At 32.9% G+C, this 16,018-nt stretch overlaps 1 long non-coding RNA gene across 1 annotated transcript in view; it reads left to right on the top strand.

The window, feature by feature from the left end:
• Window positions 1-11,376, top strand: part of LOC137000251 (uncharacterized) — a 71,544-nt gene extending 60,168 nt beyond the window's left edge. Inside the window, exon 3 of the long non-coding RNA XR_010890536.1 lies at window positions 11,314-11,376. This is a non-coding gene — a long non-coding RNA (uncharacterized lncRNA). The remainder of the gene's footprint in view (window positions 1-11,313) is intronic.
• The last annotated feature ends 4,642 nt before the right edge of the window (window positions 11,377-16,018 follow it).

Genomic DNA, 16,018 nt, shown 5'->3' with positions numbered 1-16,018 from the left:
CAAATTTAAAATCTTTTGTCACAAAGTTATATAGCTTGTTGCTGTATTTCGCTTAGCGAAATTTTTTAACGTAAAAGCTCCAAGGTTTGCAAAATTAACATTTACGTACGACAAAATTATCTAATGAGAATTAAAGAATATTGTGAAGAAAGATTGCACTCAAACAATTTTTGTTAAAACACTGTTTTACGGAATAGTTTTGATATGTAAAGGAAACAAGCTTCTCTTTTCTCTCTTTTTCCTACGCACTACCATAAATATTAGTTTAATCTCTTAAACGTTAGTTACGCTACTGCAAAATCGGTCGTGAACTCGTATGTCGATGACACAAAAAAAGCTCTTGCAACCTCTCTCGCCCAACAATCCGTAATGAGTTTTTACACTCACGCCAGCTTTTACATCCTGACCTGTAAACTATCAATTGTCCACGAACGAGCGCCACGCAGTATATTTTTCCCGACTTGACAAGGATTTCAAAAACAAAAAAAAACAGAAAAATATTTTCTTTCGAGTTTTTTGGATTTATCTTTGATATAAATCTAAGAAATCGTGGAATATCAGAGAAATACTAATAATTCAATGCAATTAATTCATTAATTACAAAAGAGTACAAAGGCATTATGCGCGCCTATTGTACACGTATATTTAGCTTTATGTGCCTCAATAGGAAAATTGAACGCAGTTTGCGCAATTACGCGGAAAAATATTCGCAGGACTGCACTAGAAGCATTCACGCATTCTTCCCGCGATTTGCAGCGCTTCAGATTGGCCAGTTAAACGGAGAGCTTTCAGGATACTGCGCTTTCGATATCGGCAAACGCAACAGATGTACATGCCAATGAAGCAGTAAATAGCAATTAAATTCGACATAGGAATTATGTTGAGCGATTCGCAGTTGGATTGTTGAACGTGGAATTTCTCGTAAAGATTCTTTAACTCTGGAAATGAAGAGAGTGTAACGAAGCGCGAGGTACTAATAGTACAAGATCCTCTTTAAACTATCGAATAGAGATATATTATCTGTATAAACATTGTGCGCTTTAAAATCCTTAAAAGACAACAACTTTGAAAATCTGAGAAATATAAATAAAAAATACGATTGTAAATTAAATAAAAGTGTGAAAATTATATATATATATATATATATATATAATGCAAGATTGTTAATCAATATTTTATGAATATCAACTCTTTCAATTTTAATAATTTTCTTTTAAATAAAAGCAATTATTGTCTCATACAAAATGGAATACCACTTCTGTGAATTGCTGTCAGTCTTGCGCTGCTCTAATATTAACGGTGAGAATTTTCCCGACTGAGAACTCTACGCACGTGACCGCCAGAAAATTAATAATGGCCCAGTCACGTTTATAGTCAATTCATTCCACAAGCTGTATACTTATTACACTTTACGCGTAGATCCTTTCTCTTTTACGCTATTTTTCCCCTGTTTATGTGCAACCCTTTCAGTATATAAATTCCATTTTTACTTCCCTTTGATGTCCGCCGCATCTAAGGATAAGTACCTTTCGCAACTGGTTTATTTAGAGAACGTGCTTTAAAAGCCGATTCGTACTTAACGACTCGAATGGAACGAAATTTTCTTTCCTTAACTATTTGTATAACGAATATATATATATAAAAGCGCTCGCATGCCAGAAATATAAATTGCGGCACTTTAATTATTGAGTATCGTGCCGACGGCCATGGCAGCAAGTATAAATGAACCTTTAAACGAACGGAAATTCAGCCTTGTCACACGAACGTATTAAATTGTGCACATTTTTTTCTTTCTCTTTTCTCATGCCCCTCCTCTATTTATCGTCAGAATGTATTAACATTTAATCACGCATTAATGCGTACGCGCACGTACGTGATTTACATTTCAAATCACTTGTGATACATTCGTACCGCCCTTATCGTGTCCATTGATAATACTTTTCCACCGTTATGCCCTTTGCGCACGTTGCGCCGCGAAATTTAATTAACGTTCAACATTCGCGCGACGTTTTCGCCAAATAAGAAAGCGGGGACGCACATTTTTTTTCTGATATACCACAATGCAGATATTTCGAATGCAGCAGATACAATGCAAGCTCAAAGCATCGAATACCCCGGGGATTTCGTAGTACTGCGAAACTGACGTAAAGTATTCTTTGTTTTTAAAGCGCTCATGTTTGTTCACACTTTTTTTTGCACGGCGCACATACGTATCGATAGCTTTTCCATAAAAAAATTGCGATTATTCTGCTCTGTAGCAACGATAACAATAACAATTATAATTAATTGATACCGTTATACGCCATTAATACGACTACATGTGTATTTTCAAAAAATTTGAAAACAAAATCGGTAAAAAGCTTACTTTCAAATCTTACTTTATTTTCAATTAATTTTTTAAATTAAAAATAATATTTTATCAACAGCATATTACCCCTTCATTAACATTTCTTTATGCTATCAAAAATTGATCAAACCTATCCGTATAATAAATATCAACTCATGTTATAATCTGATGTAATTAATTAGTGCAATTAATGACATGTCTTTCAAATGTTTGATAAATTATTATTATTAATTTTAATTTTATCAAATCTATTTTCTATTTTGAAATTAATGAATATTTTTTGTAAGCCCGAAACGCTTCCGCAGAATTAAAATGATATGTCTCCATTTTCCAATATGTACGATTAATAATCCTAATTGCAACTAACTATAATCTTATACGAGACATTATTAGTAAATCGTACATATCAAGTTCTCTTTGTTGAAACAAAGTTGTATATCGAGTAGTAACCGATGTATTGTAGCATCCACTTACAATATTGTTGAATAAACACGAGTTAAAATGTTTAGCAATGTAACGATGTTATATTTTAAACTGTTTGTTTCAATTCGTTTCATTTATATTCTGTACTTAACTAAATGCTCTTTCTCTGTGAAAATCCAACTTTCAAGCATTCAATTTGCAGTATTACCCCAACATTTTTAATTATTTATATTAAAAAAGTTAATACTTTAAATTGTAATTATTTTGTATTGAATCGTAAGTATTAAATTATTCTTTTTCCAATTAATGTTCTATATATTATACATAATTTGCATTACAAGAAGCATTTTCAATCGTGTGTTGAAAATACCGGCAATAATTGCCGATGTGCTGAATTAAAGACTTTTTAATCTCTCTGAGTCGTATTTTGTACGCTAAATGTAATTATTTGTCCTTCATATATATTTGTGTTTATAATGTAATCATCTACAGAAACAAATATTAATACCAGCACATATTTAATACTATTTGTGGCGTTAAATAGAGCTACTAATAGTTTATTCATTTTGAATTACACTATCATTAAATCTACTTTTAATCTTGTGTACATGTTTAATACAAATTAATACGCAAACTAAACGCGAAATTGAACCATATAATAATGTTAGTGCTGAAAGCATTGTTGGATTCTTGGTAAATAAACAAAATGATTATTTAAAAAGGAAAAAAATAACTTCCGTAAATTTCTCGCGTATTTCGAAATAACTTCGAAATCCGGCACGGGAATGCATTTATCGTTTGCAATATCGCGCGCATCGCGACGATCTCGATGCATTATACTGGAAACGCTTCGCTTCCTTATTCACGGAGGAAGAGGCATCGTGACGCATATTCTGCGCAGTCATTTTCGCGAAGGTTTAACGCGTATTTCATGTTTTGTCGTAACGACGAGTAAGCCCCCCCTCACACTACCGGTCGCATTTTCGACTGTTCATTCCAGGTAATCCGGGTCTGACTGGACGAGAAATATAGCGCTTCTCTTGAAAAGCGCAATGAATAACACCGCGCGCGGTTTCAGCTAGCTTCGTTTAGCATTTCGACCGATCTGCGCGTAGTTTACCGCAGCAGAGGAAATCGGAGACAGTGTAACAATTTTTTACCATTAATTGTTTTTTTTAATGTTGTATATAGATGCAGGCTGCCAAATGAAAACAATATTTTACCATCCTTTTAGCTAACAAATTAAATGCACATATAAACGCAATCCTAATTTACGGCCGGCGAAAGTATTTTTAAACTGCACACGCAGGAATACATCCATGAACAAAAGCCATTGTTAAATGCACCGCCACTGTGTGGAAAATGTTAACTATTTATTACAATATCTTTCTAACAAATGAAACAAGTGGGATACAGAGCGAGCGAGAAAAAGAGAAAAATTCTCTTACGAACATAATAAATTTTAACATGAAAATCTATCCTTTCGCGAAACTTGCAGTTTCTGTCCGCTTCACAATTTGTTCGACTTCCGGAAATTAACTAAGAAACTCTTAGAGAAGCGGTAGTCCTTATGATCATTCGGCCACGGAAGAGAGTACAGACAAATTTTAGATAATTATTGTGCTCTCATTATAAGCTTACAGTCTTAATCCTCGCTTAGGACTGTAAGTCCCGCTTTAACTTCTGTATACCGGCTGGAGGACGCGGAAATCAAGTATTACGTACAGATTAAATTTTGTTAACGCATAGACTTCAGATCTACTAACTTCGCGAAACTCTACGCGAAATGCGAATTATATATGGTTTTCCAACTAACTTTGTAACGTTCGGTCAAAACAATTTATCTCCGTAAAGCAGAATACGTAGTTCTCGTAAAACTATTACAAATTTTCGAAAACATTAAAAGTTAAATATTACGCCGTATTAAATCTTTGACAAATATATTTTGAATATAAGCTGATTGCGAAGTAATCAAGTCTGTATAATGTTTACACGTTGTAATAAATATTTAATAGATATTTCTAGATATCTAAAAATATTGGAATGAATATGAGTCGTATTACTTGTAATTATCATCATTTACTGCAGAAAATATATTACAGATAAACTATCTAATATCACAAAATAGCTTTACTTTTTGCAAAGAGAAATATTTCAAATAACGCAGTTATCGTACAACACATTTCATGCATTATTTTGTTTATTTTTGGATGGATATAAATATGATATTCATTTTTTCACTTTCATTTAAAATGTGTTTTGTATGCAGTAATGTTAGCCTGTATTCGTAAATATAAATACCGCAGAATCCTTAAAACTATCTGCGCGAATAGTTTCTACACTGCTCGATGATTGCCAAAGAACGCGCGAGAAAATTTGATAATCCCCCAATTGATCCGAGCGTCAATACCAGCAAATAAAATTCTTTCAGGATAATCGCACATCACATTGCGGCGGAAGTATTTTCCGCAAGATTACCTTCCGAAATTTTAGGAAACCGACTGCCGGTGCTTTCAAAGAGTGCATCCGCGATGCCGATATACGCTGCTCCTGCAAGAATTCCCGCTTGAATGCACAATTCCGCATATAGCCCGCTAGAATGAATGAAAGCGCACTTTTCGCCGCCGTATTCGCCGCGTCTATGATATTGATCACACATAAGAAACTGGTGATTATTATGTCTTAGAAACCAAGCATTAAATATGAAATGAAATGCATGTTTGAAAAAATATGCATACGTCAGTCCGTTGCAGAATCTTTTAAAATATGATCGATTTAAATATATCATGTATTTGACATTGTGACATATAAATTTTATACGTACGTCACATAAATCGATTGAATTAATCCTAAAAAAAAAGGACGCGACATTTAAATTATAAAATATGTGATATAGCGATCTTTTACATTATTCTCGGATTTTAGACATTTTTATTATTTGTGAAGAAAATGTTTAATTATTTTAAATAAGTTAATAAAATAACGTAACATAAAAAAACAATGATTACATCCGTTAGCCGATAATTGTTGAATAACATATAACTGATTAGTAGTGGATCGTGCGAAAATTATTAACTACTACGTTATTCATAACGTAATAATCGTTCTCCAAACTTCACAGTGCGGACTCATCGCAAAGCCGGCCGTTGCTTTTGTCAATTTGTTCGTGTCGACAGTGCCGACAGATAAATCAAACGAGCACCTAAAGCAGAAATTAATTTAACGGGGATTCGATTAAACAATATAATTTGCCATTACTGTAACTCAACAACAGCTGCAATACAAGATTTCGGTAGCTCTGTTAATGCGTGATACGTTTCTTCTACATCTGCAAACGATTTTATAACATTGTTGCGGTATCAAAGAAATTGCGTTATATCTCGCGTCATTCTCTTCGCTCAAAACACAATGAAAAACATTCGTAATATGGTTACGCTTGTTTGTCTCGCCACAGGAAAGTTGTAACTCACATGCGCCGCCTGCAGCTTTTAATTTTACCCGCTTCGCTCTGTTGACACCAAACTTTGAGTTTACCTTTTGTTCATTGAGTGAATGACTACGATATGAGTTCAAATGTATGATCAAAGGAATCACGCATGCACACCGCGTACACGCATAAACATTATAATATCTTGCCTGCGGGGTGATATTGAGATCCTTGCTTCGGTATTATTGACTGCATTTCCCTTTCCGCTTTCTCCGTTACCCGTCTCGTTCCGTTCAACAAGAGCTATACGAGCTTCCAAAGATGCGCGCTAGGAAGTATATGAAATCCTTTGTGAGGACTTTTCGTACGTACGGAAAACGAGAAATGTATGCATTTCGGTATCTTTATGTACGTCGAACGTTAGTGCGAATATGAATTTAATACCGGAATTCGGCCAATATCGAGAAAAATATGTTCTGCCTTCCTGATTCTTTACCTTTGTTGCCAATATTTTAATTATTTAAATGTTAATTTAAATAATTCCACCCCTCTTAATATATTTTCATAAATTATTTATTTGTTTATTCGAATCGACAAGCCCATTTTGGGAAGATAGACAAAAGAAAATAAGAACGGTATACAGCCAAAACTTCATTCGTATTCAATAAGTCGCGGCGAATTGATAAAATAATACAGAGATTTCATATTATAACTCTGTATTAACCACTTCAGTGGTAGACTTTTTCGAAGGGTTTGTGCCAAAGTGGTAAGAGTCAAAAGTTAAAATATTGAAAAACGGTGAAACACGGGTTCAAAGTTTCCGAAAAAGCTACTTTTTGGAATGGGTGTGGATTGTCTCCCACGTCCTGGAGGGGGAGGGGGGGGGGTAGAAGAGGGGTGGAAAATATTAAATGGCACTATCGGTCGTGTGGAGACTCATTCGAAAGAGCTTTTCAAGACGAGAACAATGATTTTTGAAAACGTTTGCTACGACCTTTCAGTCAAAAGTTATGATCGTGTAAATCAAAATGTGAAGGATCGTTAAGATATTTAACCAGCTAATGATGGAGGTGAAAAAGAATTCTTTATTTCGACATTTCAAAAAAGCCTTCGTGCACCAAATGCTATGCGAATGTGTTAGAAATTATTGGTTTAAGCAATTTACAGTCGCCATATTAGATCCGCCATTTTGAATTTTGCAATTTTGATATCAGATTCGAATTCAGCAGCCCGAAAAATCTTAGAATACCAAATTTTATGCAAATCTGTTGAAAATTATTGGAGTTATTTAAAAATGTACATATATGATGCATTACCACGTTTGGCACTTTTTTTTGTACATATAAGTATGATACATTACTACTCAACTGGTTAAAAGAGAATTAATTATTTTTTTCTATATATAAACATTAACTAGTTAAGTATTAAGAATGTATTAAAGAATTTGTTACAAAGATGTCACTTCTGATCAAAGCGTAACTTTACAAACGCTGTAATTAACGTGAAAATATTATTTATACCTAAATTACTTCTTTAAATTACTTCTTTAGTAATATTGCGCAGGATAAACTGTGGGTTATGTTAACATTAATCGAATAAAACAGAAGCGGGTAGAAAAAAGTGGCAAAATAATTCCATCAAATAATCGACTTCCCGCTGCTTTTACTCGGTTCTTTTGATCTACCACATTCTACCGATGAAAGTCATGTAACACACAGTATTTTACGTCGATCAAACGATTGTTATAAGCGAGGAAAAATACACGAACAAAATGTACATTTACTAACTCGTTCGCTTTTTAAAACAAACCGCGTTCCAATTTTGTAAAACCGCTGCTGCTTAAAAAATGAATAAAATTCAATTATGGCAATATATATAATTGAAAATGTTTTATTAATAAGAGATTGTCCGTAAAGATAAATATTTATAAGAAATTTTGTTAAAACTGCCTTGTATATATTTACGTATTACTTTAAAAATTATGTTTAAAAATTTAAAAATTTAAATATTAATTCTTTCTGTAAAACTAGCAACTATTGATTATCATACATATTTTATAAAAACACAAGAATTATTTCAAAAGAAATCGAAAATGTTCTCTATTAAAACTAGTCTTTTATTTTCAGTGCTTTTTTAACCTGTCTTGCGTATAAATACAGCATGTTAGCTTCTTTGTCATTCAAAAACGGTTTAATGTACTATATTTTATTAAAATAGCGTAGTCAGAAAATAAATTCTTCATGAGCATTGAAATATTAAGTAACTGATGAATGAAGTAAAAAATGAAGAGCATCATGTCATAACTCGTTTTCGACGGTATTATCAATTTTATCCCGAAATTTTATTCGCGAAATATAAATTTAAGTAACCGCGTCGTACGTGTGTTGAAATCGAAGGAGAAGCAATCTGACATATATGAAATAACGGTGACCGTACTTTGTCACAGCTTATCTACGTTTCTCTTCAATTTTCTACCTTAACCGTGAAATATTAAAAGACAAGGAGAAATCATCTGGATCATATCTTAACAAAAACGAAAGATGCGTCTGAGAAGCATCGAGTAATAACAATGACAACAAATTTATTCTCGACATTTTTTTCAACCAAAATTTAGCTATATTCATACAATTTGTGAATTTTTATAACTAAACTACTTTGAAAATTAAGCCAGAATTATATATGACAATTAATAAGACAAGAGACAATTTTTACTTTTGATACATCAGTTTGCTTGTTATCAATAAATGCATTTAATAATAACTAAGTTATTTTTAATATCAATTTTTATTTTTAAATATGTATATAATAGTATAATATATTACATATTATATAATTTCCGATATATATATAACATTTTATTCAGAAGATTTGTTAGAAACTATATACGCTTCGCGTATGCTTTTGACAGTGCTATGAAAAATAAAAAAATGCCACGCATTCGTTGCAATCAATACACCATTATTCTTGTTGGTTATCCTCTTGGGAAAATTTATTGATAAACAATAGTCCATCGGTTGCGGAATTGATCCGCGAACACTATTGCCGAAACGCTTCGTACCAATCGGCGACCAAGCCGATTTTCATAGCGTTCGTTGTGCGAATTCAGCGCTGCTTAAAATTGGTGAAAAATAAAGAACACTTTACACGTACGCGTACCTTTAAGCGTATTTCGTTGATCCGTTCATCTGCAAGTCCCCACGCGCAAAATAACTGACCGGTGGCAATGGTGCGTTTCTGAAACACATTGTTCACGTTTCAAGTTTATTGAAACGTACCGCGAACTATTTTTGGTTTGTTATAAAACGTCGACTGCTCGTGAGGAAGACACGTGTGAAACTGCGAATTCAACAAGAAAATAATTCTCACATTATATGAAACTTTTAATTGATTATATTTTTAATTGAAGATGACAGAGTATCTTTTACTTCTCTTGAAAAATTTATGTTTCTATACATTATATATACAAAAAAAAAATAGTTTTTATTTTTTACTAATAAAAATTATTTAAGCGTAGGAAAGCCCATATTATTTTCCACATAAATTCATATTCTCGATTAAATTTATATATATATATATTTGTATCCATATTTATTTGTTGTGTCTTGAAAACACGCGTCCGCGGATCTCTGCAGATTTTACTGAAAAGATAATTTTAAAACTCATATCTTTCTTTAGTAGAGAAATATTTCTCTTTTCATGTGCGCGAGCGTGAGATTTTGCAAACGTGCGGAATTCCGTCGCCTACGAGCAAACACGACGAAATGAAGAGATAATCCAGGATACGTCGAATAATCGACGCTCCGATGTGGCTCGTTCGTATCGCATTCCTTCGCGCTTTTCTTTCTTTTTTTCTTTTTTTTTATTTTTTTCTTACGTGCTTTTTCTTCGCGCCATTGGACGTTGCCGCGAGAACTGTGCACGTAGAAATAAATGCAGCAATCGCGCGGAATAAACGCCTCACAAATCACGCTCGTCTTCGTTCGCTCGCGTTTTCAACGATGGCCAATTCGCTGCCCCATCTTTCTTTCGTTCCGTACGAAAGTAACAGTAGGAATAGAAGTGAAAAGGATCAGACAAACGCAAGGTCGGTTTCTTGAATCTCTTGTTTTTGAAAGTTTTTAGGTCATGTGATACTTGATTTCAATATTGAGATTGCATTTTGTCAAATTGAACTTTGATATGTAAATATACACAAGTATAAATGTCACGATAAGAGCGCACATGCGCTAAGCATATGTGAAGCACAAAAGATTCGTTTTTGGCGCATGTTGTTACGTCACGCGTATTATTTATGATTGTATATATACACAGTGTTGCCCGTAATGTTATGTAAGCTAGTTAGTGGACCGATAATAGTAAGTCACTGACTCTTACACAGAACACGGCTGCATTGTCAAGCGATTTTGACTTACAATCGAAATCGTGCAGAGTGCAATCGACAATATAATTGTTCGTATCTTCTCACAGAAATGTTATAATAAAGAAAAAAAAACAAGTTTTATTTAAAAGCCGAGACGCGTTTCGACGAGCCTAGAATTATTTATCTCGGATAAAAGATTCGCGAGATATCAAATTCAATTGCAACGATAAAATTAATCTTTTCAATACGGCATCATAAAAATGCGAAACAGCTTTGCTGCGCGTGATTTGCGTGAGACACGACTGTGTCTCTTGATACGGCTTCGCAGTTACGAACGCTTTTTAAATATGTATACGCGAACAACGTGCAATCAGCATGGAGTGTTAATTAGCATGTACGCTCACAATTTGTATGGATAATTGTTGTATTTCTTTTAATTATTATTCGTTGCACTGCGTGAGTAATCGCACATCAGGAAAATCGAATCGAACGCATTTCCGGTCAAGACAATAATGAAGGCAAGAGAAAATAATTAGATTTCGCTGTTCCGCAATTTTTGTGTGATTCCGAATACCGTTTTATCGACCATTGTTCGCTATATTGAATTTTTCAATGGGCAGAATTGTTTTACGCTTGTAATAATCGAGATTATTTCGGTATTATCGTATTTCGCATTGAAAGTGCACTGCGCTTGTAATCGCGCGAATTCGCGTATGGCGTATGAATAAATCGCATTAACGGCTGTGTTTATTACAGGTGTGTTTGAAGTACAACGACAGAGGCAACCAATTGCAGCGGCGAAACGTCAGGCCGGTGAGTAAAGTTTTAGTATTATATTACATAATGTGAATTGTTTGGATACGGCAATATAAAGCGCGAAATAATCACTAGTGGTTCGCGCACAAAATCCACATTATGCGTTCGACCCTTACAGCCAAAAGAATATAAACGCGAGATTAGGACGGTGTGTATATATAGTCCCACGTGTATACGCCTCTGTCACAATAAACCCTTTGTATAGTCTTTTTTTTATGTTGTGCCCGAAAAAATGCTTCTTGAATAAAAGTAGGTCAGTCTTGCATATCCAAGACGAAATATACATAAACTTCAAAAAAACTTTATTTTAACAACACACTAAAGTACGAAACGTAGTTTGTATTAGACACTTGTTTGCTGAGCAACTAATAGATAATAAAATAATTTAATATAGAAAATTATTTTGATAAAGAATATTTAAATGTTTAATCTCATAACTCTTAAAATATTGCAAAAATATGTTTCTTTTGTTTTATTTTTCTTTGTAAGTACGTGAGAAAAATTTGCGCCCACCATTTTGAAACGAAGAACGATTGCCGATTACTGTAACGACGTCTTATTTCTTATCTCGCCACTCTTGAAAATATATATATATATACCTTGAGTGTTTTGTCTTCCCAGAATTCTATACGCTTTCAAAACTGTTTATAGTGATGCTGCATTCTACTGCATCCTAACGGAATACCGATAATTAATTCTCTCCAGAGAGAATTGATGTTATCTCTAAAGGGGTACATATGTCGGAAACAATGACAATAATGTCAACAATTATGCCAATAATTGACGTATTATATTCGTCCAATTAACAACGTAATTCTGTCATCAATTGTGGCCATGATAATCGATATGCCGCAATCTGTGGTACAAATAAAGTCCTGAGAATAGCAGACATGAAATTGACTTGATCGGTCTTTTGTGTGATTGATCGTATCAATTAGTACAAGAGTATTTAATGCTTAAACATTGCATGAGAATTGTTAATAGCATTGTTTAAAAGAATCTTAAGATATGTGCATGATCGATCATTGTTGAATGTAACTGCTTTGACGTGATAGATATATGTTATTATATCGACTAAAATTTTTGAAAATAATCATGATTTATAAAGGAAATAGAAACATAAAAAATTTTATACGAAAAATTTATATTTAAAATTAGTATTACTCGATAGCAAACTCATTATTTTTCAAATGTACTCGACATTAATGCGAAAATTATTATCTTTTACTTTTTCTCGTAGGAAAATATATTTTTAATAAATTTCCTGTTTCAAGTCATATCTCGTGTTTCTCATTTATCCCGCAGCAATCCTCTTATGTCCTCGGAAGATAACGATGTTGTCGATTCTTTTCGAGACAGAAGAAACAGGCAAATTACCGTAAAATTCACAATTGAATGTCAGCGGTGCTTTGTGTGTTTGATTCAGATAATCTTGTTCTAGAAAGAAAAAATAGCTTGCTGGGAAAAAAACACGCATTTTACTTTTAAACTATATTTTCACAGTGAAAAATATATGGAAGATATTTCAGTTAATATTATTTTGGGCAAACACATTAATTATTTTTATCAGTAATATTATCTTCAGTGCGCTACGATAATTATTTCTAATAACAATGGCACATTGTAATAATTAATTCTCTATCTATAATAATAATGTCTTTAATATAATTTATAAATTATATTGTTCTACAACAACTCATGAACTATTCTTTTGTAATTCTTCTCTCAATATACAATAAATAATATATAAACATTAAAACATCACAGGAATAAAAATAAATCGCGATATCTTTCCAAACACATATTGAAAGAATTCACAACCGTGTATTTTTTATATCATATTCTATCAATTGATATTGTTCGAGCAATGTTTAATCATTTCTCTTGTTTCTTCTTTCAAAGAGTATTCTCAATAGTCTTTTTTTTAACCACTCTCGATCATACTCTTTTCGTGCTTAACGTTCAGCTAGAAATTCCGCTATGTTGCAAAATAAACCAGTCTGAGAGGAAAGGAAAAATTGAGTACATTTGTCACGTTTGGAGTATCGTAAAATTCGATAATTACCCTAAGAATAAAATTCCGAAAATTTATAACTCGTCGCGCACACCTTTCCGTGAACGAGAAACATTTGAATTTTACGGCAGCCTGACTTTACGGGGGTGCGCGGCATCGGTTACGGATACGCGTAGAATCATGAGAATCGCCGAGAATCACCGGAAAGAATTATGCAGTCTAATCTTTTTTATGCGCTCGCAGTTGCGCCGTAAAGCCCGCGGAATACTGTATGCCGTTTGGTAAGCGCGGAACCAAGTATGAGCATCGCTCGTTGATGCATTCTTTCGATTGCATGATGCATTATGAAACATACGTATCTTATTTCCTTCGATTTATATTAAATTAAGCGCTGCCGATAAAAGTGGAAATGGATGATAGTAAATGAAGCACATTTGCGAATCAATAGACGAGAATCATTATTCTAAACTCTGCAAAATGTAAAAAAATGCAAATTATCAATTATTTCAAATCGATCGATGTTCAGTATTTATATTAGAAATTTCTATTTAACACACGCATATAAGCGCACATGCGCAACACACACACATTCACATATTTACATTAAGAATGTACTTCAAAAAATGTTAATATAATTTCATAAATGAAATTTTAGCAAAAATGACTGAAAAGTTATATTTTCTCTGTTGTGTCTACAGATGTTTTCATAGAGTGAAATGTTTTTACGCTGACTGACCTCAATGGCGCGGAAAATGAGATTCGACTTGTGAACAATGAAGATCTTTATTCTCTCGACAGAAGTTTGTATTGTGCTGGATCTAGTACAGCAAATATGCAAAGGAATGCGAACAAGTCTTAACATTGAATCAAGCATTCTTATTGAAGTTAACTTCCCATTAAGCTCGTCGATTGCAAACTTTTTTCTGCCATTTTATTGTAAGAGAAATTGCGAATTTGTAAGAGAAAATATTACAATAGAATATATGAATTGGATGGCATTTTATAGCGGAAAATAATACCTTTAAATCGTGCTGAAAAGCTTTTTCCAATTTTTTTCATTTATCCTGCTTTTTGTATACATCGCGTTTTTTTTTAATAAAATACTAGTAATAGCTACACCATCAGACTGTATTGAACAGATTTACGTTGACTTTTACCGTCAATCCGTTGTCATATATATCTCTTTCGAGTTTTATAAAAAAAATTTGTAAAACACAAGTTTAATGAAGACACAATTGATGAAGTCTTTCCAATATCAATCAAATTTTGCTAAACATTGACATGCCGCTAAGCTTTTATTCACTAGGTATTCCTATTGCTATTCAAATCTTTTGAAGTTTAGAAATATATATGTACACAAATTTATAATTTTTAAAATCCCGATTTTATTATTAAAATTTATTTACTACCAAAGACGCCTATTCTTATGTATTATTACTCTCGATTATGGATGCCCTATCGCGCCTTTTTATAAAGCATTTTTTGTTCAACTTTTTTCTGGTTCTTGAATAAAAATCGAAAAGATGAGAATGAAAACTGATTATGCAATAGACTTACTGGCGGGGATCTCTTGGGGGATGAGAATCCAATAAAGAAATAAGAAGATTTCTATTACACACACAGCAAGTATAAGGAAAAAGAACGTGGCCACGGGCGCTTATCGGCTTCTATCCTTGGCTGGTAGTGAATGGGTTAAATAACGACTAGATATTGAGCATATACTCGTGTAGGATTTGTGCTACCATGAGCTGGTCTAGTCGACTCCTAACATACCAGATGAGAGCTCGGCTGAATACAAATTCTCTCCATTCCCTATCGTTGCTACGTACCGCTCTTGTAACCCACTTTCGCAATCTTAGGAAACTAAATAATCCAGCAGTATATCGTTACCAATAGTTCTCTTACTTACCAGAAGTTAAATTGTAATCTATCACCGTTAAACACGCATCTGTTCACCTTTCAATAAATTTTTTAAATGTGAGAGACTGATTCAATGTGCAAAATAACGTGTATGCCAAGAAACATTCTATTTATTATTATTATTTCAACTTTAGAATATTTTGAAGACAATCTAAGTTAATGAAAATGAATTATTGTGATTAATTATTACGATTTTGTGCTTGTTTGTATATTAATTTTATGACGAACAGATATTCACAGAACATCATCGCGCGTTCCAATATTATACATAAGTAGAAATTTATCAATTTTTAATAGTTTATTGATCAGTTTGAATGTTTTTAGCAACAATTTTATTACTTTCCTTTTCTTCATAATTTTTAAACATTTAATTTTAATTACTTTTTTATTCAAGCCACAAATTAAAATTTTCTAAGATTAGTAAAATCTAAAATTTTTTTAAATAAAATAATAAATAATTTTTTATTTATATTCCAAAAGTTTATAAAAATTGCTAGAACTTTCTATGAGAGTTCGAGAACGATTGATGCTCTTATATCCATTATAAAAAAATTGACTCCAAATTAATCAAAGGATTTATAAATAACAGGAACTTCGGTTGATGGATATAACAAAAGAATGATGTTTGCACCGTCATCTATATTTGATATCGAAAGTACAAGTTCTTGTACAACGACGGAAAAAGACTCGACGGTTAAAGGCCATAGACCT

This window comes from Linepithema humile, chromosome 5, assembly GCF_040581485.1.
Source record: "Linepithema humile isolate Giens D197 chromosome 5, Lhum_UNIL_v1.0, whole genome shotgun sequence".
Classification (NCBI taxonomy): domain Eukaryota; kingdom Metazoa; phylum Arthropoda; class Insecta; order Hymenoptera; family Formicidae; genus Linepithema; species Linepithema humile.
Note: the sequence above shows the minus strand (reverse complement) of the source record. Positions and strands in the feature narration are given on the sequence as shown.